Source organism: Sciurus vulgaris (genome assembly GCF_902686455.1).
Source record: "Sciurus vulgaris genome assembly, chromosome: 4".
Classification (NCBI taxonomy): Eukaryota; Metazoa; Chordata; class Mammalia; order Rodentia; family Sciuridae; genus Sciurus; species Sciurus vulgaris.
The window spans coordinates 15,863,241-15,890,494 of record NC_136464.1 but is presented as its reverse complement, the minus strand read 5'-3'; the positions used below and the strand labels follow the sequence as shown (position 1 = coordinate 15,890,494).

General features: G+C 46.9%; 1 protein-coding gene and 1 long non-coding RNA gene across 7 annotated transcripts in view; one reads left to right on the top strand and one right to left on the bottom strand.

Moving 5' to 3' along the window:
• Nucleotides 1-27,254, bottom strand: part of ABLIM1 (actin binding LIM protein 1) — a 307,615-nt gene that overhangs the window by 148,828 nt on the left and 131,533 nt on the right. The window contains exon 1 of one of the 5 annotated variants that reach the window (XR_013763493.1): nucleotides 20,021-20,177. The exons of 3 other annotated variants lie outside the window; for them this stretch is intronic. The gene's annotated coding sequence lies outside the window, so the exon portion shown is untranslated. Of the gene's footprint in view, nucleotides 1-17,936; nucleotides 19,064-20,020; nucleotides 20,178-27,254 lie in introns of those variants that run through there. One more of the 5 variants, XR_013763494.1, reaches the window with a different exon arrangement.
• LOC306659935 lies at nucleotides 20,386-22,962 on the top strand. 2 transcript variants are annotated; one of them, XR_013763496.1, is made up of 2 exons: nucleotides 20,386-21,952; nucleotides 22,730-22,962. It is a non-coding gene; the product is annotated as an uncharacterized lncRNA (long non-coding RNA). The 2 variants fall into 2 exon arrangements; XR_013763497.1 differs by having other exon boundaries at nucleotides 22,726-22,962.

The following is a 27,254-nucleotide window of genomic DNA, read 5'->3' as shown; positions in this document are numbered from 1 at the left end:
AGAGGTGCTTTTGTATTATTCCTGTTTTGCAGAGGAGGAAACCAAGGCTAATAAGAGTTAAATACTTTATCCCAGACCACACAGCTAAGAAATAGTCTGAATCCAGAGACCATGCCTGGAAGCAGTGTGTTGGAGATTTCCACATGAAAATCATGTTTGGGGACAAAAGGAAATGGAGCAAGGACAAGGTGCCACCAGACTGATCACACAGCTCCCTGTGGTGGACACGCAGCTGGGTCATCATCCCAAGGTAACACCTTTGCTATTAATTTGCTATTAAGCAGATGGGGAATAACACTTTAATATAAAAAGAAATCATTCCGGGCTACAGCAGTTTATGAGAAAAGAACCCTTAGACAGTAAGGGTGGCTCAGCAAGGAATGGCAGCCTGCCATGAGCAGCCTGGCATGGAAACCTGCCTGGGGTTGAGACTGCATTTGCAGGCATAGAGTGATGCTCTGTGTTGGGTTGGTTTCTGCTCCAGACAGGAATCCTGTTCTCTTGGGAGTCCATGTTTTGGAGACTGCCTCATTACCTAGAATATTTTCTCTGCTACCTCCTTAATTCCCACTGAAACACAAGCACACATCCCAGAGACGAGCTCTCTCCCACCTCCCACTCCCTTTCTTTGTGCTAGAATGGCCCAGGGAGCAAAAACCTCCAGAGTTTAAATAAATGCACAGGGTGCTTAATTGGCAGTTTACCCCAAAGTCCATCTCCTGCTGTGGCAAGTGATAGTTACTCGAAGCTACACACATGGTTACCCCATCATTAGTTGTCCCAAACGATCCTCCTCTTGAATTGGCCTCCACAGCCCCATTTTCTTATACTGTGTGAGTTTGGTAATCAGGATTATTACTTGGCACCAACAGCCCCAGCAAGAGAGCTGGGTTCTAGCTTCTCTGCCACTTGCAGCTTTTAACTTGGGAGATGTTCCTCAGTCCTTGTTATTTTTCCAAACATAAAAGACACTGTCAGCAGCCCCTCAACTGGGCTCCTGATGATGGAGACAACCTGGACTCAGGGTCAGGTAATCCGACTTCCCGCAGGCAAGGATGTGCTAAGATTACCACCATTCGGTCCTGCAACTTCTTCCTCCAAGTCACCTGATGTCTTTGCCCTGACATGCTCCACCTGCCTTCTAGTAGGTTGGGTTAATCTCAGAAAGGTATTTATATCAGTTTGGTGGCTTATCATCGCCCCCATAAGAGAGATTCTTAGACACACCTCTGACGGCCATGACTGAGACAACACCCTACCCTGATGTCCCCTGGCCTTTTTCTGATCATGTTGGTAATTTTACCTTGGAGTAAGTCATTCACTTACAAGTCCCATCTCTTCTCCCCAACAACCATCAGAAGGGATCTTGGGCTGGAAGTTGGGAGGCATGACTCCCTGCCCTTTATGTCACATGCCTCAACCTCCCAAGACAGGGCTGAGAGCAGGCGTCTTACATCCAGATTGGCAGCGATGTGAGGTCATCTCCTGGGAGCCCCTAGGGCACCAGCCTGGTGCACAGAGACCTGTGTCAGCTGAGTCAGGAAAGAGAGTCACTATCTTGTAGGAGCAGGAATGTGTGATGTATGACAAAACCCCTTCTGAAATTTGATAAACACCTTTAAGGTCACCCAGAGATCTCGAATTGCCCCTGCCCAAGCAATTCCACTTAGAAATGGATCATATTAAACGGCAGGCAGCGGCTACAGTCTGAATCCTGCTGGCAGAACACCACATCCTAATGGACTGTGAGAAGCCACATCCATCCTGATTCTGAGATGGGGAGGGACCGTGGCCCCCTATGAGCCATTTATGGAATACAAGTCAAGAAAGGGTCAGGGACTACCAGCATTGAGGCCAAGGGTCCTGAGACAGGGCTTCACTTTGGCATGGTACCACCATCTTCCGCTCCCTAGTTCCAAATCCAGACATCTCAGAGGACTTCGAAAACCAAAGAACCAGGATGTTGACAGAAGTTCTCCAGGGTGGTAAAAACCTGTCTGTGAATAGCCCAGAGACCTCCCAGTTGCCTTGGCCCTTGTCTTCTGGTTGCTTCTACTTATGTCTCTGGAATCACTAACTAGTTAAAAACAGCATTTTAGACAAGCTAATGGAAGTGGTTAACATGTGTATGGCATTTTCAATCTGTAAACAGTGTTCGAAGACAGTAACTCCCTGGATCCGATCCGCCACATTCTACAGATATTCAAACTGAGCTTCAGACATCTTAAAGGATTTGCCTTAACAGCAGTGGGGTCTCTGTGAAGACCCAACTGTGTGTGGCCAGTGACCTCACCTGGAAGCTTGAATCTGGTCATGGTGGAGGTATTTACACCACAGAAATTGGCACCCTTTACCAATTAGGGCTTTCCTTTGCTCACCCTACAGGGAGTTGGCTGTTAAACACTCACCAGCATGCCACTGTGCCCAAGGCCTCCCTGCCGGTCAACAGCAAAGGGAGGCTTTTAATTCAGGTCCTTATAAATTTCAGAAACAAGCATTTGAACCCTTTTTAAAAAGGTGTTTCTGCTCCTACTCTGTGATCAACATACAGACTCACCTTCCCCTGTCTCTCCAGCGCCTGCACACCCACTGGGAAAGAAAACCACAAGACCTGTGTGCAATTTCTGAACTGCAGAGTCAGACATGTCGCCAATTCTAAAACTGCTCTCTAGATACTTAGGCTCCCGACTCCTCCCAGACCTGAAGTTCAAGCTCACTCAAGCTTTCGCTATGATGTAACTTTGCCGGGTGTGACCTCTGCAAGCAAAGGCAAACACACATAATCTACACCTGTCACCTTGCTAGCAACCTATTCATCCAGGTGACAGACAGCATTAGTTCTGGTGACTTGTTCAATTATCTTATTTAATTTCAGAGATTCATTTGCTTGAATAGAAGGGAAGAGATCTCTCCTGAAGTTCAACAAAGCACTTCATTAAGTCTAATCCTTCACAAGACAAAAATAAAAATAAAAAGGAAGCCCAACATGGGATTTGAGGACGAAGGGGAGACTGTAAATAAACACCTCCAGGAAAACACCTCAACAGGACCCTCCAACACTTCAGAAGTACCTTCTTGTGAACAGTGTGACAAATTCCTACGCAGAGTGGCTGCTGGGTGTGCTGTGCCATCTGTCACGAGGCTGGTGGGAACGCTGGAGACAGACCAGCCCTACCTCTGTGGGCAGGGATCCCAGGGACACACTGCCCTGCACAGAAAAGCAGCATTTGGAGCTGCCCTGGGAGGCTGCAGGCCCAGGAGAGGCGATGGCCATGTGCTTGGACTTCCAGAGGGGAGAATATGCAGCTGGAGGGTTCAGAAGGTTGGGGACAGTTTCACAGGAAAGGGAGCGGAATTTGACACTGCAGGACAGGCAGAGGGAGGAGTTACAGGCAGGACAGTGCAGAGGCATGAGCAGCATAACTGAGGTGGGAGAGCACAGGAACTTCTGGGTCTCACAGGTCAGCAGAGGCTTCATGGACAAGGACAAAGCCAGGGGAAAGTTGGAGCATTTCCCCCAAGGTGTTCCTGTAGATCCCAGATCCTGCTCTCCAGAGCTTACCGTGTCGTAGGAGAGGCAGTTGGAGGAGGGTTGGAGAAAGAAATGGGATGAATGAATACAATATGAACATGAATAATGCCAATCTCATGTGTCTGAAGAAAAGAGTAAAAGGAGGAGGAGAGAAAAGCCAGAAAGATGCTTCGAGAGAGAAGTGCCCTTTCAGAGAAGCCTGAAAGGAAGGGTAAGTCAGGTGGGAAGGAAGGAAGGAAGAGGAGGACATCTCAGACAATGAGCAAGGTGGGATGGGGAACATCAGGAAACGCGATTTGGCTGAAGCACAGAGTAGGGCAACAGGAATGCAGGCGGGGAAGAGGATGCCTCCATGCGTCCCTGCAGGACAAACTAAGGTTCCTCATCTGGCCCTGCGCTGAGGTCTTGAATGAGCTAGGCAACCAGAGTATAGTCTGGCCTGCTTCTAAGGATGTCTGTCAGCTCACAGTGCAGGCACCTCCAATAGGGTGGCATGGGGAGGCCTCGGGCTCTGGTCCTGAGAGGGTCACTGCACAGGTTCTGGTGCCATTCTTGGCTCTGCTCCTCTCAGCTCCATGACCTTAAGCAAGTTACTTTTCTTCTTTATCAATTTCCTCTTCTATAAAATAAAGATAAATCCTCCTTTGACGCTCAGGAGGGTGTATGAGTTAACATATGGAAAGTGTTCTGCACTTTCCCGACAGGCGAGTGTTCGAAATGGAAGCCACTGCGATTCTGAAGTGATTGAGGGTGGGGAAACTGTGGGTCATAGATTAAGGTCTGTGACAGTCAGCTTTGTGTCAGCGTGGCCAAAATACCTGACACGGACAACTTAGAGAGGGAAAGTTTATTTTGGCTCGTGGTTTCAGAGGTTCAGTAGATGGTCAGTCAGGTCCATCACTGGACACAAGGTGAGGCACAACATCATGGTAGAAGGGCATGGCAGAGAAAAGCTACTCAGTTCATGGTGGTCAAGAAGTAGCGAGAGAGTGCGCAGGGAAGATGCACCCTTCCAAGGCACACCCCCAGTGATGTACCTCCTCCAGCGATGCCTCACCTGCCTAAGTTACCACCCAGCCCATTCAAACTAGGACGGACTGTTTAGGTAATAGCGCTCACGACCCAATCACTTCACCTCCCAACACTCCTATATCAACACAGGAGCTTTTGGGGGACACCTCAAATCTAAACTCTAACAAGGTCCTTGATCATGGTGCCCACGCATGGCACCTCCAACTCAAATACATTGAATTTTGGGCTCTCTTGCCTTCTGGCTCTCAGCAGTGGACTTCCCGCTGGGCAGTACCCAGGGCATGTCCAGCTCTTTGGTGGAATCTCACAGCCCTTGGGGGTCACCATTTCAGTTTACTCATAGTGCTCTGAGCAACAGGTTTGTTTTTTTTTTTACAGCTTTCTGGAGATATAATTCAGATATCATATGATTCATCCTTTGAAGTGGGCGATTAATAGTTTTTAGTCTATTCACAGAATTGTATGGTCATCACCACAATCTAATTTTAGGACATTTTCGTTACCCCCAAAAGAAACCCCATTGGCAGCCACACCCCACTTCTCCCTCTGTTCAGTCCCAGGCAACCACTGATCTACTTTTTGTCTCTGTCGATTTTCAACAAAGCAACAGATTTGATTAGCATCTGTTAGTGTCAGCTTCTCGACACTTGGATAGCAATCAGAAGGAACGACTGCGTACACACAGATAGGAATCACCCAAACTTCTACCTGTCTCACGCCTTATTGATGCATGAAGTCCTCTGCGCTATGGTATTAGATGTTTTTCACCAACACATCCCCACTCCAACAAACATCCTTCTTTTTATTTCATCTCTGCTTCCCTCTTGAGAAAGAGTCCATAAAACAGAAAGATATAAAAATTTGAAGGTGATGCCGTTAGACACAGTTCAGTCTCATGTAGGAGTTTCCACAAATTTAATTTTCCTAGAGGAATGCCAACAGCAACGTCAGCATCAGACTTGCCAGAAGATCAGAAACAATAGGCTGTGCCTAAAGGTAACTCATTAGTCACCCAAGCCAGGGGCTTGGGGTTTAGGGTACAGTTATTAAGAAAGCAAGGATTTTGTTTCTGGAACCATGTGGACTTTCAAATGCATCTGTTCAGTTTTTGGCCACACAGTAACCAGAAGGAACTTTAAAGGACAAGCCCCCACCTAGCTCACAACTGCACTACCAAGGTGTCCTGTTGGCCCCGCCCACCTCTCCAGCCTCCTCTCCCTCTCCAATCCATGAGGCTCCTGAGTTCCAGGTCTTGCCTCTTCAGGACCTCCATACATGTACTTTTTCCACTCCAGAAGCCTCCTCCCCAGCTCGTAGAAGGAGAAGTCCTTCTCTGCCTTCTGATCTTGCCCTAAAGTAGCTTCTGTACCATGTCCTCCCAGAGTCTCCCACCTAAGCAAACTCTCCCCTGCTTCCCTGAAACCTCCAGCTCAGCTTCCCTCCTTCATACTTACTGCATCCTAAACATCCTCTTTCTTTTTCCCACTTCTATTTTCTCCATCATAAGGCAAGTCCCATTGTATTCCCAGGGTCCAGCACAGTTACGGGAACCAAGTTCAATATATTCATCATTAACTACTGCCCAGACTTTCTGACTCTTTTCCTTAGCAACAGCCTCCAGGTGGAACTGAAAGTTAAATAGCTTGGATTCACTGACAGTATCCATCAAGGAGGTAATTTGGATGATGTCAATACAAAAGATGAAAGATTTGTTGAAATGCCTGACTCAGGAAAAACAAGGGTTGGGTGAACTGACCGACCAGCCTCAGACCCGCGCTGGCTAAGCTCTCTGAGTGACAGTCACGCAAGAAAGCCTGTGGGGAGGAGCTGGGTGGCACCAGAGCCCGGATAAGCTGAACTACAGGGTTTCAGAGCAGGAGTGATGTAGAATAGCCAGCAGGGACTGCCGCAGAGCAGGCGGACACTTCCTCCAGGAAGACTCCTCAGCACCTGGCTGCCAGCCTCAAATGCTTCAAAATGACTGTTGCTAAAAGGCCAGCACACCCCTGCACCAAATCACTGGACGTTCCCTTCACGCCACACACAGATGGACCAGAGCCATCAGTCTGCTTGTCCAAGGGACATGACTCAACAGGTAAAGTTCCTTCTCCAGGTCCGAACACAGAACAGGAAGAAATACCAGCCCCAGGAAGTCACTCATGTGGTCCTGGAGTTAAGCCTTGCTCTGCCTGCGGCAAACTACAGAGAGAGTAGACATGGTGGTCCTGCTTGGTTCCTGGACTCACCTATCTCCTTACCTTTCTGGGCCCTGAAACTGCTCTGATTGCTAAACTCCACCACATGGACACATGGTCCCTGACCTTGCTTGGTCAAGAGGGGTAACAGACACGGCAGTGGCAGGAAACAATCCTGGAGCTCTTGCTAGGTGCCAGGCGTAGTTTGAAGCACTGTGTGTGGATTTGAGGGGTTAATTCTTATGATGACCCTATTGGATTGGAACCACTGCTGTCCTTACTCCCTGATGAGGAAACTGAGGCAGAGGGTGGTTAGGTGACTTGCCCAAGATCACACAATTTGTAAAAGCAGAGTTGGCTTCTGAACCCAGGCAGTCTGGTGCAGAGCTCCCATTTACAGTTATGACCTATTTTCAGGAAAACTCATAAAATATCAAAGGCTTAAGAGATAAGTTTACAAAGATATCAAAAGAAATGAATGACAACTGTCATAGGTAGCAACATAGACAGGGAAGGGTTTCCCAGGTTCAGGCTGGGAAAACCTTAGCTGAAGTCCATTTAACCAGAGATAACTTCTCCCTGCCACCTCTATCTTAGTCCTGTATTATCTACAAAGGTCCTTGGGCCATTCCTTTGGTTTTGGGATAGTCAACCTATCCTGCTACTTAAATAAACTCTAAGATCACCTGACCTCATTAGCATTTATTGACCCCTGCTGCGTGGCAGGTGCCAACTGTGAAGTCTTCACACACATTAGCTCATTTAAATCAACCCTCACACTAGAGGCATGGGGTGAAGAGTATGGTGTTTCCCACTCAGATTTCCATCGGCTTTAAAAACCAAACAGGCTTATGCACGTGAAAAGCGAATGTGTCTATGACGCATCATGGCAATCGCTGCCCCTCTCCCCAACTCCCACAGGGAAATGTGCTCAGCTCTTGGAGTTTTTCCTAGCCGTCATCACTACTTTGTTTTTTTTTGTTTGTTTGTTTGTTTTAACTTTGTTTTTAGTTGCAGATGGACACATCACCTTTTATTCCATTTATCCATCTTTATATGGTGCCGAGGATCTAACCCAGAGCCCCACAATGCCAGGCAAGTGCTCTACCACTGAGCTCCGAACCGCAGCCCTGCGTCACTATTCTCTTAACACTATGGTCACACCTACCCTGCCATCTCCTACTAACACCCTCCTCCTGTGGATAGATTTGGTTCTTACCAATATGGCTACACTGTGAATTTCACCTAAATCTGCTTACACTTTGCGAATGCAAGTGTTGCTTTACTGGACTGCAGCATAATCCTGCATAGGATTCCCTTCCTTGCACAATTATTCTGTCCTCTTAGATTTAATCATGTCCTTTTCTCCCATTTGCCCAGTTCTTGATGAGCATTCCATCAGGTATTGTATTGATTTTGTTCTGATTTACCAGCAATTCTTTCCAATGCTCAAACTTATCAGATAATTTATCACAACTCCCCACCTGGAGAGAAGAGTGGGTGTTCTCAGTGTTGTTTTCATTGGAGAAAGATCAGGCTGTTAGACAGGTGAAGAGCTTGGCTCCATCCTCTGGAAGGGGACAGAGATGTGATTTGTCCGATACCAACCCCAGCATCAGCTCCCAGGCAGCACACTGCCTCTGGGCACAGATGTGCAGGCTGTGGACTGCACAACTCCAGAGGGCGCCACCTTCCTGCAGGAGGAAGAGAACAGTGCTCTGGAGAGGCAACACACAGGCCCTGTAAACGAGACACCTTCCAGTCCCATCTTCAAACATCTCACCATCTTGCAGAGTCCTGGTCCTTCAGCCGTGAAAGCATGGCCTCAGCTGCCTGCGGTCTGACTGGCACTGTTGCCTGGTTATGTTCAGTGACTGGCTTCTTCGCTACTTATTAGGCAAAACCACCGTATGAGTGTTGCCTCACTTGGTCCTGTGGCTTCTGTGGGAAGCATGGCCTTTTCCTGGGGTTGTCTCCACCCAGCTTTCCAGTGGTGAGGAACCACTCTCGGGCTCATGTTGCAAAGGTCCCAGTTCTTTCTGAGCCTGTGGTATGTGGCAGGATACTTTGAGGTGATGACAGGCATGATGACAGATGGGCCCTGAGCCCAAGGAATGGCTCAGCCTTTCCTGCTGCCTGGAAGGCTGGCTTGGACAGCTCCCCTCGCAGGCAATCCTGAAGGAATCAAAGTCTGGAAATGCTCTGATAGGGCAAAAATGAAGGCTAGATAGCACCTGATGTCCAGAGGAGAGGTGAAGAGCTGAGGCACTGATGTGCGGGACAGCATGACAGATTGTCCAAGCCTGGAAACATTCCCTCTCCCGGCTACAGTGCAAGAGCAAGAGAACCAGGCAAACGTGGTGAGAGCCAAGTGGCAATGCAGAAGCACAGGGGAGAGCTCCCCTACGGAAAAGTAATGCCACCAACACCAGGTCTGGAAGCAGACGTAGCCTACGGGTGGTTTCCTTTGCATTTTCTGCTGAATGCCAATCAAATAGCATTTTACTCTGAAGTTAGCCACTTGGTCAATTCTTAAGCCCAAACTGATGACTTCAAATTCTGGTCAACTTCTGTTTAGGATGGAGTGATAAATGAAAGATTCAGAAATTGTCTTCCAGTTGCAAGTGAAGATACCAAACTTCACAGAAATGCACTATCAGCACTGTACTAGGGGGACCCAGGATGGAAGTGTGGCTGCCCAGCGAAGTCCTGTTTCACCCAAAGAGGATTTAGTCAGATGTCCTCATTGAATGGGTTTTGAACTTTGGAATCTTTACCCATTAGAACACAACTCAATTTAGTGGGTCATGGCCAGAAGAGTTATAAAACAAAAGACAATACAGCAGAGAGTAGAGGTAGGATTGCTTCATGTGACTTTTAGCTATCTGTAGGCATATGTGCCTGTGTCCTGGGTCTTTCTGGGTGGGAATGTATTTCTTTCTGTCTGTGGGTTTGGTGGCACTGGCTAAGTAAGCCCCTGACCATAATCTGGAGACACTTTTATAGAGTTCTGCCCACAGTTTTATTTTTCTTATCCCACAAATTTTTCATTTTTATTTTTACTTCATTTTTTGTATCCCACACCATAATTTTTTAAAGAGAAAGGTGAATCATTTGCCAACATTTAAATACCCAGAGATACATTAAAATCCCTATTTCTAGCTATTCTTGGAAACTGGAAGGTCTAACCTTGGTACACATTCCTCCCTTGGACCTAGGGCGAGTGACAACTGATTCCTTCCTTAGGAGGATACCAACTGGCTCTCCAGTTTCCCAGTCTCCACTCATGATGGTCACCTGCCCGGTCCTTGGAGGCATTTGTATGTATGGCCCCAGTTCATTCAGTGTGGCCCACAGGTCCTCTAGGTACCCTCCCTCACCTTCACTACACTGTGTGGCCAACATGGCCCCTGCCACACTGAGCTGGCTGTGGTACCAGTTCAGAGATGCCCTTGCTGCTTCGGCTTCACCAATTTAAACACCTCTCTCTCAGTTCCCCTTTATCCACGATTGTGCTCCTGAACATCCTTCAAAGCCCAATCAGCCATGACTACCCAGAAGAGTGAATCACTCTTGGTCCTGTGCTCCTATTACTTTAACAGTTCTCTATTTGAGTACATTTCTCACAGTATCGTAATTGCTTATTTGTGTATGTTCCTTGCTAGAATGTAGTGCTTTCAAGTCAAGAACTGCCTTTTAGTTGTTTCTATATCTAGTTGGCTTGTCTCATACTAGGCTCTGAAGAAACATTTCCCAAATAGGCATAGGCCTCTCCCCGACCCGCACGTCATTCATTCACCTATCGGTCCATTCATTCTTCAGTGAATGATAACGATGGTCAGACACTGTGCTGTGGACACAAGTTCAATCAACCACCATCCCATCCCTGACCTTGAGAAACTTACAGACCTTCAAGGCCAATCTTAAATGCCCCCTTTTCCACAAAGCCTTTTCTGATTCCCTTGGGATAGAGATTCTTCCTTCCCTTGAAGCGTCACAGAACATTGTTCACACCACCCTTCTATTGCCTTCTGGGTTCATTCCCAGTCTATATCCCTCCAACATGAACTTTTTAACCAACTGAAGGTGGGAACTTATCAATGTATCAGATGAACCCCAAAATGCCCTGCAGAAAATAGACCATCATAAAACTGAGGTGTGGTCAAGGCCACTCTTGGAAGTCCATTGCTATGGTTTGTTGCTATGTCTAGGCTGGGACTTTCACACGTGGTGGGGTAGTAGGGTTTTCCAGGTACAAAGGAACAGAAGGACCCATGCTCCCGCTTGGTACATAGCATTGTGAGGCTTCAGTCCAGCAGATGCCAATCCCACTAGCTATCCCCACTCTCTGCTCCTCCATGGCTGTTCAGAAGGGGCCCATGAGTGGCACATAGACAGTAGTCTAGCAGACACCCATCTAGCACACCTGCCACTTAGGGAACCCTCCCTGGACCTGGTCATTTTTATGAGAGTTACTCATCCCTCTCTCCCATTTCCTGTCAGACACCCCAGTGAAGAATAACCTTGCTTCCTTTCCCTCCTATTACCTGGTCTTAGTTTTTCTTAAACTTCTCCCTTCTCACAGTGTTTCAAATAGTGAATAATAGCCAGGTATGGTGGCGCACACCTGTAATCCCAGCTCGGGAAGCTGAGGCCGGAGGATCACAAGTTCAAAGCCAGGCTAAGCAAAAGTGAGGCTCTAAGCAACTCATGAGACCGTGTCTCTAAATAAAATACAAAATAGGGCTATGGCTGTGTCTTAGTAGTTAAGGACCCCCGAGTTCAATCCCTGGTAACCCATCCCCACAAAAAAAAAAAAAATAGTGAAAAATAATAGAAATAAAAGTAAAAACATAGGCTACTCGAATACAGATAGAATGTAGCAGCAGGGAATGAAACACTCCATGTTTTTTCTTTTTTTTTCTTTTTCTTTTTTTGGCATGTGGAGTCCAGTTTTGCCAACACCTCTTTTTTTTTTTTTTTTTTTCCGTACTGGGGATGGAACTCAGGGCGAGACAAGCACTCTACCACCTGAGCTATCTCCCCAGCCCTTCCATGTTATATAGTATATGTTAGCTCTTCAAAGACTAAACAGGGAGCAGAAGACTTTGCGAGCCAATATGGCAAATGAATTATCTTTTACCTGAGGACTCCAAAGAGTCCTACGGACCCCAGCAAACATGTTCACCTAAGTCTTCAAGAGCTATGAAGGACGCCTAGCAAGCAGCACACCTGTACCTTCACTCTAAACCACTGTCAGCTTCCTGCAGCCACCCTGAGCCCCAGCTCACCCCACAAGAACTTCCTCCCTCCCTGTGCACACCCAGTATCACCTACTGACAGTTTCTTGGCCACAAGGATCTCACAGAAGGTCTGAGTCATTATGAAATACAGCTTCCTTCTGTACTGCAGGAGGGTCAGGTGAAAATGACGCTCTTTACCTTCTCTGTCATCCATGATCATGAGCAAGATAAAGTTTTCAAAAGGAAATGAAGAAGCTACTTATGTAAAATTCTGACTTACCCACCTGCAGGGCTGGTAATTTTACCCAGAGAGTTCATGGATTATTTAGACCCTGTCCAAGTGAGGTCCCTGGACAGGAACATCACTTGAGAATTATTAGAAGTGCAAAATCTCAGGCCCTTTCTCGGACCTGCGATATCAAACTCTGGGGGCAAGGCCCCAGAACCTATGCTCTAACAAGCCTCCAGGAGATTCTGATGCCTGCTGGAGTTTGAGAACCATTGGTCTAGATAGTGATTTCCCTGGAAGTATTAAAAATGCCAGCATCTTCCTTGTTAAATCCAAGTTCAAACAACTCAGCCTGTTGGCAGCAATGGAACCCAGAAAGGCAACTCAGGTGCCCCCCAGGGCACCCTGGACCATAACAGCATTAATCATGTCAGCCTGTGCACAAATCTAATGTCTCAGAAAAGAGGTCAGGCATAACAAATACTCTATTTCCCCACTGTTAACAAAATGTGCCCTTGAATACACAGCTCCTGCCAATTTGGGATAAACATACCTCTCAGTCTGAGTCACCCTCAGCCCAACACACAATGAAATAGGAAGCTGGGCTGGTTTCAGCTGTGGTTTGCCCAAATCAGGCTCAACCACAATGGGAAGAAATCCCACACCACCCACTGATCACTGCACCTTCTGAAAAGTTCTCTGGCTCTTTAATGCTGGTTCAGGGAAACACTAAGCATTTCAACTTTGGCACAAGAGCAGCCAAAGTAATAGGCTCCTCCTTCTTGCCCCACTTGGGGTTGTGAATATGATGACTCAGAAGAGCCACTTCTCAAAGAGAATCAGGTGCCAAGATTCTTCTCCTGGTGGGGCGAGTCTCCCACAGCATGGCTTTTCTGCCAGAATCTGGGAAGTCATTTTGCCATTCCTTTAAAAAGATTGTGGTGATGCATTACAGGTTGTTAGTCCTTCCTGGTCACTTGACCAGGCAATGGGAAAGGCAAGAGGCAGGGCCACCTCCCAGAACCCGGGAGCCACTAACAATAGAGCAGGTCCCTCCAGCGCCTGTGCCCACTGCCCATGTATTCCTGACTGTGTCAAAAATGGCTCAAGAGTTTGGATCAATTCAAGTCCTTCTCTCCAATTTATTTACACATTTAGCCTATGTCTAATTGTGGCAATGACATTTTTCTTTCTGGATTAATATCTTTTAGACTTTGGTGAGTAGGTGGAGGAAGGCAGGGGATTTGTCATGATTTTTTTTTTTTTTTTTTTTTTTTTTGGTATGCAGTTCTTCCCTTAGCTTTGGGAATCTCGTCATTCAGAGAACCCTTCTGGAGAGAGGGTAAGAAAAGTCATACTTTCTCTGAAAAGTAGCTCTTTCATTTATAAAACAGGAAGATAATTCATGCTTGGATTTTTTTCTCTCTCTCAAGTGGAATATGATGAGACAAACTGGAGCTTTCTTTCCCAAAGATGCAAAGATCACAAGTGAACCGTGTGAACAGGGCACCAATCAAGACAGCTGATGGAGAAAGGTGCAGCCTACAGGGTCTCTTATAATCTGCAACTTCCCTACAGACCTCGTTCAGAAAATGTCCTGGTCCTTAGTGTTCCCTTCAAAAGCTTGGAGCTTTTCAAGTTCAGGCAAAGATGAAGAACCAAGATAAATCCAGGAGCAGAGTAGAGGTGGGGCCTTGGACATCAACCTGGCGAGCCAGGGCAGCTGAATAGAGGGGGCCTGGAAGATGATCTCTGCTCACCAGTCATACTAGGAATCTTCCCACCACTATGAAAAGCCTGCTATCCTCAGCCTTCCCCGGATGGAACAGAGGTGGATTTCAAGTCCATTAGACAGTGTGCATGTACCGGGTGGGTAGTGTCTGTGTGGTGTGCGTGCTGGAGAAGTGAGATCAGCAGGGGGGCAGACCCATTAGAGTCGGCTCACAGGCTGCTTTACCAGACCACGTATGGAGTCCACAGTGCTAGAGGAGAAACTGCACACCTGCTCTGGTTGCACAGGTGACTGCTGTTTAATGTCTGTTTACTTAGGTGCACAAGTCATTCCAGAAGAATTCACAGAAGGGATAGGCCTTCAGCGAACTTTATAAGGAAGCAGAACTTGAGTTAGGTCATTGATAATGCAGAGGAGAGGGATGTACGTATTTCTCATGAAGGCAGGGAGGACGGGAAGGGCAGTAAGACCAAGGTTGCAGGGGAAAACACCCCCTCCCCTGATATTCAAACAGCAATAGGTTTTGGGCATTTAAAGTACAATGACTACAGGTTTGAGATAGGTAGAAGGCTGGGTAGAAAACTCAACTCTTCTGCCTTCTAGCTAAATGGATGGTCTCACAAGTTTCCTGACTCCCATGAGGCCCTCCTCCTAGTGGAGGGAGGAGCACCACTGACCTCAACGGGCTAAAAGACTGGAGACAGGGTATGTAAAGCTCTCAGGCCAAAGCCCGCCATCTGGTATGTGTCCCATCACCGACAGATTTAATAATAACATTACATTTTAAAACAAAACAAAATAGGCTTAGAAGGATATTTGCCCAGATGGGGCTGGGAAAGAGGTATTTTAAGGACTCGGGGAGAACCCTGCACAGCCAGCAGGGAGGCTTGGACTTCATCTTGTCGTTGATGTAGGTTTTTGAGCCAGGAAACGATAGGCTGATTCAGTGTCCTAAGAGGATTACTTTGGTGCCAGTCTGTAGGTCACATTTGAGACACAGCACACCACTGTTCTCAGGAGCTGCCAAGAATAAGGCTGCAGGGGCCTTCAGATGTGGCAGGAAGGGGTTGTCTCTAAACCTCAGGGGATGCTGGACACAGCAGCTTGTGCCCAGCAAGGTGTGGTGTCAGCTTCCCCAGGGAAACCAATATCTGAAGTACTACAAGGCTTCCAGAAGAAAGCCAGGCCTGTTGCTAACATTCCCTTCTGCAAGGGGCAGTGTTTATATCAACTGTCCAAGAAATCTCAGAGTTCTGCCAAGAGGTATGAACAGGATGGCCCACTTCTGATGACCCCCTGGTCCCTCATCCCCAATGCTGCTCCCAGGTTTATAAAGCTGAATCCCCCTTCTTTCTCCCTTCCCATCACCAGCAACTCCTCTCCCATCCCACCCCATTTCCCACTCTGCCCCTCCTGCCCAGTCCTTCTCAAGCCTTACCACCTAACACATGTCTGAGTATATCAGGTTGAACTGCATCCCTCCCCCAAGACCCCAATACCTCAGAATGTGGCCTTCCTTAGAGACATGATCTTTACAGAGGCAGCGAGTTAAATAAGGTCATCAGGGTGGTCCTAATCCACCAACTGGTGCCCACGTGCACACAAGTGAAGGACACATGGGCTGGAAGGTAGAGATGAAGCCATGCTTCCACAAGCCAGAGATCACCAAAGGTGGCCAGCAAACCACCAGAAGCCATAGGGATGCACAGGACAGATTCTTCCCCAGGGACTCAGAAGGAACAAAGTGTGTGGGCACCTGGATTTCAGACTGAGAGCTTCCAGAACTGAGACAATGAATTTCTGTTGTTTAGACCACCTAGTTTGTGGTATTTGGTCAGGCAGCCCGAGAGACCACTGGACTTCTCGTCCCCTTTCATTACATATATCAAACTGTTTCAGGCCATTGAGTCTAATCCTGGGTTCTCTCAAATCTATTATTTTCATTCCAATTTATCCCACATCCGAATGTCCCCGATCTTTAAAAGCCTAGTCCAAGAGCCACCTGCTCCAGGAAGCCTTTCCTGGTCAGCACACTTGGAAGCTAAATCTCCCGTTTTCAACCTCCGGGAGCACTGTATCTATGCCTCTTTAAGACAGCCACTTCCTGAGAGCCATTTCTGAGCCTAGCTTGCTTTCCTCAATAGATGGGAGCAGCCACTGTGTCTTCTAACTCCGCAAGACCTTTCTGAGTACTCAGGACCCTGTCTACCTTAGGAAGAGACTGCAGAAGAGAGAGACTGAAGAGAGGCTTCCTGGGGACCATCAGATCTTAAAGGAAAGTGAGCGAACCAAGCTAGGGCATCTCTGTAACGTATCTGCTTTGATGAACAAGATTATTCCCTTTCCAGTAACTGAAATGTGCTGGGAAACCAGGCATACTGGTGCTCCTCTATTATCTGAGACACCCATTTCTGCCACCGGCTACCTGGCTTCAACAAGCTGTGGTGGGTGGGTGGGTTTCATGGACAAACATTTCACATCTCCCACCCTGCATTCAAGGGGATCCATCCAACTACACCTTAAAGAGGGCTGTGTCCGGACATCCAGCTGTCCTCTATCATAGTGGCTCTCAGCTGGGGCAGTAAGAAGTGTCTGAAGACATTTTCTGTTGTCATGAGTAAAAGGTGAGGGCCACCTGGTATCTAGTGGAGGAAGGCCAGGAACGCTGCCAAAACATCTTACAATGCAAGGGGCAGAATTACAAAGAAGCATCTGTCCAAGTATCAATGGTGCTCATGTTGAGAAGCCCTGCTCTAGAGAAATTACTCGCCTTGTGGGTGTATGTGTCCCCACACACTTAAAACAGCAAGTGGAGAGTGGACATCCTCCCCCAAAGGACTGGAATGCTTTTATTGGAACCCTAAAAGCAAGTTGGGCCAGTCAAGGGTAGCAGAAAACTTCCGGGAGAAAAATAAAATGAGATGCCCAAAGATAAGGCTCTATGTACCTTGCGGTGTCTCCCTTGCCACTGAATTCTTATTCTTTTACATCATTTCCAAATCATAAGCATTCCTTATTATTCAAATTAGATGAGTGTTTATATAACTATCTCCAGTATCCGCTTACTCTTGTTTTCTCTAACAGAAAATAAATAAATAGGCCCAATAACTTCCTTTTGAAGTTTCAGAACTGCACTAGCACACACGTCAGGAAGACATGCACAGCTTCTAAATGAGAATGGCCCCTCTGGGGTGCAGTCGATGAGTGTGTTCAGGAAGACAGATATTGACCGATAAACCCACAAAAGCCTCTCACGCTTCTTTGTTAGGGGAGACAGCAAGGGTAAGGTGCCCTTGAACACATCAGAGAAATAACCACTTCATCAAGATTCTGGGATCAATAAGTGTCTGCAACTGGAAGTGAGAGGGTGGCTGGTCAGGAGAACAGAAGATCATGAGGGTCAAAGAATGTCAGAGAACACTCCACACTAGCTGAGGTGGGAGGGGGTGGGAAGGGGAGAGGAGGTGGGAGGTGGGAGGAGGTGGGGTGGGTCAGTGTGCTTTTCCTCCGCCAGCATCAACCCTAAATCTGAGATGTTAGAGAGAAAGCAATGGCAGAAACCAAAGTGAGTGCCAAGCAGTGATCACAACTGAAGTCTGCGGGGCTCCCTGCTGCGAGAGCAGATGCTACCCTGACCTGAGTCTGCGCCTGTGCCAGGTGAGTCCTGTCAGCTCCAGGAGGAATAAGGGAGCTTGGTCTTCCTGGGAGCAAGAAGAAATGGAGAGGACCGGACACGTCTCCAGATTGAGAAGCCACAGGTTCTGTCCCAACTCTGACAACAGTCCAACCTGTGTCTGCTGTTGGGAGAACCAACCACAGGCAGACGCTCAGCTGCACTGGACGTCTGAAGATGGAGACAATGCAGCTGTCTTCTGAGACTCACTGTGTAGTCATAGACAGAGATCATGTGATGAGACACAGAGGATGAGTATGGACCAACTATCTGCTGTGTGACCTTGAGCAATTTACTTACCTCTTCTGATCCCCAGTTTTCTCATCTCTAGGATGAAGATGGTGCTACCTGCTCCCCTGTGCCCTTCTCACTTCACAGGCTACATTGAAGGTCCCTTCTTCCCATGGAAGGGAAGCTCTGGTGTCACTGCCAAAAAAAAAACCCTGCCTTTCTCGGCTGTTGGCTGAGGTGGGTGTAATCAGAAAGCTGGGAGGCCTCAAAATAAAAAAGGAACGGCCTTTAATCAGTGGCTAAAGGTCAAGATAATGCTAGTATGCGACCTCTCCATGGCCTTTCCAAAATGTTCCAGTTAGAAAGTGGCCACTGCCTTGTAAAGCAAAGGTGAACCCAGGCAGTCTAAGCTCTGGGACTTAAGTTGCTACATGGTCTCCCAATCTACGATGTATGTCACGTACAGCAGGTCTGGGGCTGCCCTGCGCCCCACGGGAATAGGCCGAGAAGTGGCCTTTCTTGTTCCCTCTCCCATCACTCATAAATTACTTACCCTGGGAATCATCAGCATCAGAGATTGCGGCCATGTTATTCTAGGTGGGTGGGGATACAAATGAAGAGATGCAAATGCCCGTAAATGTCCCAACTGTATTTGGCACCGAGAGGTCCAGGAAGCACCCCAGAGAGAGAAGAGACATTATCAGAACCACTTTGTACCAAATTGTTTCACTCGACTACCATTTATGCGGTGAAAGACGGAAGCTAGAGTAGGCAAGTACTGAAGACTTCAGGTGCAGAGCAACAGCAGAACCGCATGTCCCTGTCCTGAGGGGCAGCCCTGACACTGACAAGCTGTCATGAGGCTGCCTCTCAACCCATCCATTAGTGTAATAAAGCCAATTGCCTTTCCAGCAAGAAGGATCAACTTGAGTGCAGCATTTTCACCTCAAATGTACTCCCGGTAGTAGCTTTAAGAGAAAGCAGATTTACGTAAGTCATTGAAATGGTCCAAGACAGCCCCAGAAGGGCAGATGTCTGTGAGTGGAGGGAAGTGCATCCCACAGTAGGAAAATGTGACCATAAATCCAAGCTTACCAGAGAGCAAGATTAAGGGGTGACCTTTTACATTATAAGATCATTTGGTGAAGGTCTCTAAAACATATTGTTAAGAGGGGGAAAAAAATGGAATCACAGAAAAATGGTGATAGAATGATTTTTTTTTTTTTTTGGTGCTCGGATTGAACCCAGGGCCTCATGCCTGCAAAAATGATCCCATTTTTAATACTTTTCACATTGTATATCTAATTTCAGTTTAGAAGGATCTAGAGGATCTAGAAAGATATACATTAACCATTAGCAACTGACGTTGACAGAAGTAAAGAGCTTTCTCTTATTCCTATTTCTACATTTCACTTTCTTAACTGGAGATGAATTTGTATATTACTCCAATAATTAAAAACAAACTCTTGCTGTGTTCTTTTGCTCACTACAATTCAAGTTTGAAAGGTTTGACTTAATTTCAGGGCCCCGCCCAATGCATGCAGAACAAACACCTGCGCCTGGCACACCCACCCTGCCTTTTCACATTCTGCTTTACCGTGTGATTCCGTTACCTTCGCCATGTACAGCATCTTTTCAGAAAGCGTTTGGAGGAGTGACGAAATGGCAGGCTCTAAATGCAGCACACCTGAAGGCTTTACAATAAGAGCCCAGCTTCTCCTCTCGGCCTCTGGCTAGACTTGGGCTGGTCCCAGCTCAGCCCAAGACTGTAGGAAGGACCCTTCCTTCCATCACATCTCTTAACCCACTGATTGGGGGAAGGCGGTAAACGAGAAGAGAATGAAGGTAGGATGGGGACGGTCTGGAACAACCAAAGATTAAAATGCGGTAAGAATCCAAAGAGACGCACACCCTCAGGAGCTCGGCTGCGCGAACGCTCCAGAAATAAGACGAGGCTCAGACGCTGTGGCTAAAATTAAAGGTTCTGAATGAAGTCACGGTTCGATGGGAACCCAGACTTCACAGTACAGAGATTCTCCCACCGAAAACATGTCTGCCCGGCTTTCCATTGATCACTGCCGGTTAGGTGGCCGAGTCCCGCAGTGCCACTCCAACTTCTGCAACCGTGCACCGTGATCGATATTTATAATTACCTTTCTCCTTCACCATGGCAACCGGGTCCTTGGCGGAGCGGGACAGAGGCAGCAAGAATGAACTCTGGGCGTGGAAGCGCCTAGGCAGACAGCTCAGTGCTGCAGAGGCTGCGGGGAGACGCCCCCGACACCCACTCGCGAAGTCCAAGTACGCGGCTGCTGCCTACGATCCCGCCCCCCGCGCGGCGGGCCGGCTCCCAGGCGCGCCCAGCGAGCGCGCCCAGCGAGCGCGCCGAGCTCTCCGCCGAGCGCCGGCCGCGCCCTGCTCGGGGACTCTGCCCTCGGGTTGAAACCACTCGCTACAGCTGCTGCTGTAACAAATGCTAAATTCCACCGTCCTAATCTCTGGTCGCTGACACCACCTTGCATTCCTCACTCCCAAGTCCAGGGAAAACGGGCCACGAAATGCTCCTGAGCCCTGGCTCCCTTCCAGGGTCTGATAAGTGATTGCCAGAGGAGGGAGTCCGAGTCACAGCCTGGGGTTGGTTGCTTCCATAAGTAAAACTTGTCAATTGTTAGCTTATTAGTTTCCTATGACAGCTGCTTTCAAGTCCTATTACAGCTGCTTTCAGGGAAATTGAATACGGAAAATTGGCCCTAGTAGAAAAAAAAATGCTAGTGGCAAATTAGTTTTCCTATGAAACATGAATAATGACGTTTGGTTTGCCCTATCCCCCTCCCTCCCGCAGCCCCGTTTTATCTGAACGGGGGTAGGAGAAGGTGAAAGGGACTCAGACAGTGAGAGAGCCTGGGAAGAGGACCTTTCAGGATTCAATTCCTTATCCAGGATCTAATTCAGGATCAAAGAAAAAACAACTGACTTATCCAGTTGGGCAGGATTCTGACTTCCACTTCTCCCTGCTTCTTTGGAATTTTCAAGACAAGCTCTTCAGAAACGTATCTGTGAGGGAGGAACCCTAGTTACGATTACAGGGTACCTGGCCTAGCACCATCTGCAACCTGCATCAGCGTGAGCTTGACCCACAGTGTAGCTCCTGGCTTTTCATTTCTGACCCACCACGTCACAGGCAGGTCTCCTGTGAGCAGAGGACTTCCTGGTTCATAAAACCGACACCCACCCCATTCCTGCACCTGTCTCCCCAATCCAGATCACTGGGTCCCCGCTGCACATCACATACACGTGGAAGAAATGTGATGAGCAAGACGAGAAGACAGACGTTGCACCACTCAGGGAGAGCAGCAGATGGCCAACACATCTTTCAGAAACCAGAATGCACAGCCAGCATTAGACTGTATTTACTGCAAATATTGTAACGTGTTGGGTCTAAGAGAGCCAGGGGAACAGAAAGGAATGGAGTCAACCAACCTGCCTCAGCTTTGACTCAGAGGAGGGCTATGGCTTTAAATAAATCATGTTTGGCGTGGCTGGGGGAAAAGGAAGAAAACGGCCATTTCTCTCTCTCGTCTTGGACAGGTCTCTAAGGCTGGCCTTCTGATGTGTAACAGTAGCACAGCTCAAGCAGCTGTGACATTCCTGCATCTGTGACTCAGGGCTCTACTATTAATAGCTTGAGTGTCTGGGTCTGCAAGTAAGGGCTAAGTCCCCTCCAGCCCCTGGATCGTCTTTTCTGTGACAAGCTTCTCCTGCACTATTCCCCACCCCCACCGCAGCCAACAGGGTCATGTTTGCCCCGTGCCAGCGGCCAGCTGGAGTATAAGCACTGAAGAGCCTTTAAGCGGCTTCTCCAACCTCCATTCATAAATAAGAGCCAAGAAGAGAGGGACACGACCCAAAGGGCAGAGGGACGGCCTAGCTCAAGAGCATCTGAGATGAGCCCTTTGCATTCCCCAATTTTCATAGTTAAAACTGCTTGGCCTCACCCCTAATCGCCCTCAGAGCCTTTAAAGAGATGTTGACAAGCAAAATCAGCTGCAGAGAACTGGAATTAGTTCGTGCTATGAGCCTAACAGGTGAGTTTATTTTGCTGTACTTTTGCTGCATAAATAGATCAGCACGTCGTTTAGGCACTTTTCTCTTTAAGGCCCTTTTGATTTTCAGCTCCAGGGAAAGGGAGACGTGGGGCTGCAGGTGTAGCTCCGTGGTACAACACATGCATGGGGGTTGGGGAGAAAAGAGGGAAAAAGGAAAATTAAGCTACACTCTCTTCTCGCCCCCACCCCCACCTCTCTGCTGGAATGCGACAGTGGACACCATCGGTTCTGGTCCAAACTTTAAATGCCACTGCTTCCATTTTTCTCTTTAACTTGAGATGAGTTTTTAATTCTGAGATTTAAGTTTACTAACCAGCCTGGTCTCATATTATAGTTCTGAATGTACCTGGGCACCTTTGGGGACAAATTTGCACAGAGACAGAGTCTAGAAAGGATCTCTGGGATCTTGGGAGTCAGAGAGAGCAGAGTAACAGCTGGCATCTATTCATTTTCAGAGAAGCCTTTTCTAAAGGAAAATACTACATAGTGGTTCAGAGAGAGCTCCCCCCACCCCGCCCGCCCCGTGTTTTCCATGGAAAGAATTTTCCTGTACCGCAGTCAAAGTGAGTGAGTCACCAGCAGTTAGCTGCTAAATAACAGGCATATAGCAAAAGTCCCCCCAACAATCAGACACTGCTACTTTAGGATAAAAGCATCCACTCTGCACTTTCTAGATAACCAGAGGGTATTGCTAAAGTTATTTTTGGAATGTGGGAGAGTAAAACCAAATTGTTTTGTCTCCTTGCCTCAAGACAGAATCCTTAAGAGCCTGGGAAGAGAAGCCAAGTGGAGATATTTTCTACTTCCAGTTAAAGCTGCAAGAAATGCAGCAACATAAATCAAGAGGAAAGAAAAAAAGAAAAAGAAAAGAAATTTCTAGTTCATAAGAAAGAAGAGGTTTTCAAAATTCTTATTTTTCAAAGAAATTATCTCAGTCTCATTCCACTCAGATGAAATAAGTTTTCATAATACAGACACTGGCCCACGGTTTTATTTGTTGTTTTATTTCCCCCTTCCACCCTGAAACTGACTCACTACTTTTCATTCACTCACAGAATGAGGCAAGGATTGTCCACCACTGACCAACAGACAGAGACCATTTTGTTGAAGAGAAAGGCTTGTTAGCATGCAGTCACTCTTGGCAAAAATTCAAGCATGTATCATTTCGATAGAAATGCCAATTAAGAGGAAAATGTTGCCACTCGAAAACAAGCAGCCTGCAAGAGTTCTGAACCTGCCACCCAGGCACATGTAGTGCAAGAATTTGGGGATCCCTCCATGGGCCCAGGAGCCCAGGTACCATCTCTCAACACCTCTGGGTCCTTGGGCAAGAAAGCACTCAAAATCCTTTCCAGCAGAATTCAGCAGAAAGAAACCTTGAGAACAATCCCTTATTTGCTCTCTACTCAGTGATTGCACCTATCAACCTCCCTTCAAACAATGAAGGGATCTCTCCAGTGTGCCGGGTCCCAGGCAGGCAGTGCAGAAGTAAGAGGAGAGAAACCGCTGCTTTGGAGGTGCTTACAGTCTAGTGGAGAAGATTCAGACCCACAAATATTTCCAGAGAAATTAAGGAGGTGTTAGACAGAATGAGGCACCAAGTCCAGGACAGTGCTGAGTACTCCCCATGCTATAGGCAGAACAGGTGAGGACTGGCAAGCCAAGGAAGGAAAGAGGGAAAGGTCATTCCCTGCAGAAGGTATGGGGCAAGAAGGTATCAAGTAGTTCACAGCTCATGGGCAGCAGGGGAAGCTCAAGATCAGGCAGGTGGGAGGTGGGCACAGAGGGCTCTCAATGACACTCTAGGGAGGCTAGACCTTAGAAGTCACATGGCCAGCATTTCACAACTGAGCTACCTTTCTTTCCAAATTGTGTTCTAAAGGCTTTGGCTGAATTTCAAAGCTCCCAATGATCTATTCCCACACATATTGCCTCCTCCTTCCAAACTGAATTGTGTTGGTGAGTGCATTTCCAGTGGTTAGCAGACTGGCATGCAATAGATGCCCCAGAAGTATCTGTGTTTCTTAGTTTATTTACACATTCCTCTGATAAGTGGGGTCAAGGGATAGCCACACACATCAGACACACAGCATCTTAAGAAGCACGACCCATTGGGATTGGCTTATCCTTCTGTAGTAGTGGCTTTGCACACCCACATGGTGCTCTCCTGGAAGGCAACAAAGGTTTCATGCTTTTCAACCCCCACTTGTGTGGCCTGCAGACTTAGGGTGACAGAACTACTTAGGGTGCTTTAAACACAGATGTCTGGCCCCCGCCCCAGGTCTCTGGACTCCAATTCTGTAGGGATGAGGCCTGAGCTACAGTCAGCTCCTACAGTGACTGAGGACCCCTGGCCCAAAACACTGGCTTGCCGAACAGAAGAATGAACGTGGGATTTACAAATAGCTACACACATGCCATCACATCTGACAAGCAATACTTATGCTCTCAGTTGGCTAAAATGACAATCTGCCTGACAGTCACTGTGAGCTTAATGAAAATTTATTGGAATGGCGATTCCAAACTTTCCTACAGTCTGAGACAAATTCCTATGTGTCTAAGTCCTCTTGATCCTAAATCTGTGTCTTCAATTGACAATGCTTAGCATTTTTTCCATATGAATTTCACAGAATCAATGCCCAGTAAAGCTCTTGTCCTTGAATTATTAAAATGGAATTATTTTATGCTTCTATCCAAACTTCCCTGTAGTCCTTTCAGAAGCCAGGTCTGAACTTAAGGAATAGGTTGAAGCCCAAGAAAATAATAAAAATTATTAAGGTTTATCTATAGATAACTACAAACAATCCACTAATGATATAACTAACAGTGGACACAAAAATCATTATTTTTCTACAAGTGTCATGGAACCTATTACTAGAATTCAAAGGATTCTTCTTTATTTTATTTATTTATGTGTGTATGTGTGTTACTGGGGATTGAACCCAGGGGCATTCTGCCATTCAGCTACATTCCCAACATTTCTATTTATTTTATTTATTTATTTATTTATTTTATTTTGAGATAGGTAGACAGACATACCTGGCTGAAAGGATCTTTTGATAGTCTCTCAGATTTTTGCCTAATTTCAGATACATGAGAAGTTCACAAGTACAGAAATAGCCTTGAATTACTTGTGAAAAGGCCATTAAAAAAAAAAAAAAAACAGTATACTATTAGCTTTCTCTTTTTTCTTAGTATTTTCTAGGGAGAAATTCAGTTAATGGGATATAAAAACAGTCACTTTCTAGTAGGTGTAATTGTGTGCCTTTCCTGTCAACACTTTCTTCTTTCTAGTACTTAATACCACCCATGCTCTGGACTTGACTATAGTGCAATGAAGGATTTGCATGTTACTTTTTGCAAATGATTGTGGACTCTCTCTCAGAGGGAGGGGGTCATATGTTATGATATCTATGTTCACATAGTAACAGGCACAAAGTAGGAATACAAAATTTGATGAATACTGTGTTAGTCTGCTCTCCTTAACTGTAACAGATGTCTCAGCTAATCAAATTATAAAGAGAAAAGGCTCGTTTGGGCTCACAGTTTGGGAAGTTTCAGTGCATGGTTGGTTGGCCCCATTGCTTTTGGGCCTATGGTGAGGCACCTACCTTGGTGAGGATCACATGACAGAGCAAAAAGAAGGTCACCTCATGGCTGGTACATGAAAGAAAGGAGGAGGAGGCTGGGATTCTTGCAGATGACTGAAGACCTTCCATTAGTCCTACCTCTTAAAGTTTCCACCACCTCCCAACAGTGCCAAGCTGGGGACCAAGTCTTTAACACAAGGGGCTCAGCAGGCATTCTAGAACCAGACTATAGCACTAAGGAATAAATGTCAAAAACTTTCCATACGGCAAATCAAAATTCTAAATAAGCACCCATTTTCTATAATCAAATCCAATTCAAATAAATTAAAAGTAAATTCACTGTCTTATATAAAAATTGATTTATCAATTGCTTGAAAGTACCAATAATTACCAAGGAGAGAAAGCAAGCTAAAAAGGAACTTAATCAGGTCATCATTTTGCCACATCTCCTTGATAACCTACCTCACTACCACTTTCATGGTCATTTCCTGAGCACCTATTATGTAATAGGTCAGCCACCATGCCAGTGTCTTTATGATGATCACCTCATTTCATTCTCATAACATGGAGAAGTACATGTTGCTATGCTTTACCTGTGAGGAAAGAGGCAGGTCTGTCAGAGTTCAAAGTCATGGGCTCTGCCTTTGGGTAGCAGTGGCTTCCTTTCCTTCCCCTCCCTGACTATCCACATACTCACCCACACACACGTACGTTAATGCACATTGACTCCCCTGACATTTCCAAACAATCCAGCACAATGGGAAATCTGTTACATTTTCCCTTGTTTTATAGAACAGTCCTCTCTCCCTGTCCTTCCTTAGTTCTTGGACTCTGTATGATAGGACCTGTCAGGAAAACAGCAGGCAACCATGGCCTGTCGGGCTCACCCTTGGTAGGACAGGGAAAGATGGAAAACCCAGACCCACGCATTAAGTCTTTTAAAATACAGCTCAATCATCCACCCTAATCATTCTTAAGGAACAGCATTTTTGTGCTTCACATAAAGAGACGTTAAAAAAAGTCTCTTTTGGTTACAGAATTTTTGCAAGGTTTACAAAACCCACATTTGCCTCCTTGATCCTCCTCATGGCTCTCCTAATTGTGCCCTGCCACACTCTCAGAAAACAGCCTTTCTCTTATTCCCCTGGGATGTTTCAGTCATCACCTGAGGGACGAGCCAAATACCACACACGACACGCACAGCCAGGCCGCATTTGCTGCACAGGATGGGCGGCGCTGTCTCCAGTGTGTTGCCAGTTCTCGGCACCCAGAGAGAAGAGACCGCACAGCCCAGGCTCTGGTTTGCGAAAATCCACAGCGTGCACGATTAAATTGGCATTAAGGAAGAGGAAAGCTGAAGCCCTGCAACAAGCCAGTCCAGGGAGAGGCGATCGCTTAGAAAATGGGTCAGAACTCCTCATGTCTGGCCTCCTACCAGTTGCGAGTCTATTATGCCACAATGGCCACACAGACAGCCTGATCAAACACAGGCTGGGTTTGAATTCCAGCTCCACCACGTGCTGAGTGGCCCTGGGCACCTTATTTTCTCTCTATGGGATTCAGCGGTCTCACCTGTGAATGGTAATAACACACTCCATTGGGGAGGTGGTGGTGAGGACAGGGCTGGCTTCGTGGGCTGGGACCTGTGCCGTGTCCGGGGCCCTGTGCTTTGCTGTTACACTAAACTTTGT